The 2,303-nt window shown below is 35.7% G+C and overlaps 1 protein-coding gene across 2 annotated transcripts in view; it reads left to right on the forward strand.

Annotated features, from left to right (window-relative positions):
- The first annotated feature begins 476 nt into the window (after positions 1 to 476).
- LOC110021113 (glutamyl-tRNA(Gln) amidotransferase subunit B, chloroplastic/mitochondrial) overlaps positions 477 to 2,303 on the forward strand; it is a 15,056-nt gene continuing 13,229 nt past the window's right edge. For both annotated transcript variants that reach the window (XM_020719453.1, XM_020719455.1), the window contains exon 1: positions 477 to 994. The gene's annotated coding sequence lies outside the window, so the exon portion shown is untranslated. The remainder of the gene's footprint in view (positions 995 to 2,303) is intronic.

Below are 2,303 nucleotides of genomic sequence, written 5' to 3' on the forward strand. Positions count from 1 at the left end.
ATCACGCCACGGCACCCCACGCGACAGAAAAAAAAAATAGTGCAGTAACACGGGGAATATTCCCCCCTCCCCCCACCCGAGTAATTCAACAGTGTTATTCATGTGTTATTGTGTCCTGAAAATATTCATGGTATTATGATAACACAATAACACATCAATAACACATGAATAACATACAATAACACATAAATAACACAGGAGGAAATAATCCCCCGTGTTACCGCGCCGTTTTTTCTCTGTCGGGAATATTCTCCATGTTATTTTGGTATTATTATGTGTTATTCATGTGTTATTGTCCTTAGACTATTTTTAGACTATTTTTAGTGTTATAATAACACAATAACACATTAGTAACACAGAAATAACACATGACCAGAAATAACACAGAATAACACATGAATAACACGAGATAAAATATTTCCTATATTACCGTCCCGTTTTTTTTTTTTCGCATGGGATGTTGGACTATTGAAGTTATTATTCTAGGCGCCTGTAATACTTTTTCCTTATTCCGACCTGACGGCAAAATTTTATTGTACTCCGGTAGCTTTCCATCCCTCAGGGTGGTGAATCACGGCGGGAGATCGCCGGCGAAGGCATCGACCGGATCGCGAAGCGCTTGTCTTCCTCCTCCAACCTTCTTTGCGATCTCCTACTCGCTGTTTTGGCACGCCAAACTCTCGGATTTACTAAAACCGGGATTTAACAAGCCTAGTAAAATGGGGTTTTAAAAAACCGCTAGGATTTTACTTGGATTTTTTTACCATTTGGTAGGATCCAAGATAAATCCTGCTTAAATCCAGCTTATTCATAGAAGCCTTATCGCGGGGCGATGAGGCCCAGGCTTTTTTACTTGAGTTGCGGGGTCACTCGGCCATTACACTCGTCAACAGAAATAAGCGATTCACTGACGTGGTAGAGGAGAAGAATACTCAAATTCAAGCTGTAGAGCGCAGTTTAAGCTTCAATCTCCCTTCGCTTCCCTGTTCTCAAGGTTAGGCCTTGTTTTTACTGTTCAGATAATCATATTTTCTTACTTCCAAAGTCAAAATTTTTTTTTTTCTGTTCAAGTGAAATAAGAGAAAATTTTCTGATAGAAAATTGAGGTATTCATCAAGTTGCTAAGATTTTCTTTTATTCAATCTGGTATAAATCATTGTTCAACCATCTGTGCTGTTGGTTTCATTCATAATGTTCTTTCTCAATGAATTGCGGTTGTTTTTATTGTACTGAAGTGTAATGGAGATTTCCTTCGTTACAGTGAACTTTCTTCGAGAATTTAGTAGGTGACGATGATTTTAGGGCTGCTCCTTTTAATTAGTTTTGATAAAGATGCCTTCTTTGATTGCCATTTGCATAGAGTTGTAATGATGTGTGGCGAATTACTGTTGTCAAAGCACGCAGTTTGGAAAAGGCTTTGGAAAAATTACACGCATCACCACTCAATGATTAATTCATTCACATATCTAACACATAAACTTCAACTTTTACATATAGGCTTCCTTATCTATGCATGAAAAGGTGTATTTCATTTTCTTGAAGTTAAAATAGTGGTACTTTTGATGTGATATGAAAGATTTGGATGGTATAAATGTAAAAAGCAGATGTCTCTTGGATCATTTTTACTTTTGACCATGTCATTGCTCATCAATGGAAGGGTTTTTCAGTGAATCTTCGACGCGCTTAAAACTTACTTTAAGGTTGACATTTGTCGGTGATCAAGGAGTGACATCAACTTGATCTCTTTTGTCTTGTTTTATTTTGATGTCTGTTTTGTGTACTTTTATATGTTGGTTTCAATTAGAATTTGAAGTTTGAATATGAATTATATGGTTATGATATCTGTTTTGTTTTTGGATTTCTTGTATTTGTTTCTTCAATTCTATTTTCTAGTTATGAAATACTAAAAATATTAAATTCACGGGTTTAAACTCCCCGGTTGTACCCGCAAATTTGAACTCTTTTGGCTCCGAGATCTCCATTTATAGATCAGTCTACATAGTGATCAACCGGCTCACTTATGTTACCTTTGCTTTAGAGAACACTATCCTTGAATCCCTCCATCTCCTATTGCACGGTGTCCACTAACAAAAAAAACCCCCCCCCAAAAAAAAAAAAAAAAAAAAAGATACCATTGAAATAACACTGCAAAAACCGAAATAATACCATAACTCATGCAATAACGCTCAAATAACACCACAATAAAACCCAATAATACTTCAAAAATTCCACATAAAAAACATAATACACCAAATAATCTCAATAATTAAAAAAAAAAAAAAAACAATCGCAACAACAATACA

The sequence above is a fragment of the Phalaenopsis equestris genome, unplaced genomic scaffold (genome assembly GCF_001263595.1).
Source record: "Phalaenopsis equestris unplaced genomic scaffold, ASM126359v1 Scaffold000121, whole genome shotgun sequence".
In the NCBI taxonomy this organism is placed as follows: Eukaryota; Viridiplantae; Streptophyta; class Magnoliopsida; order Asparagales; family Orchidaceae; genus Phalaenopsis; species Phalaenopsis equestris.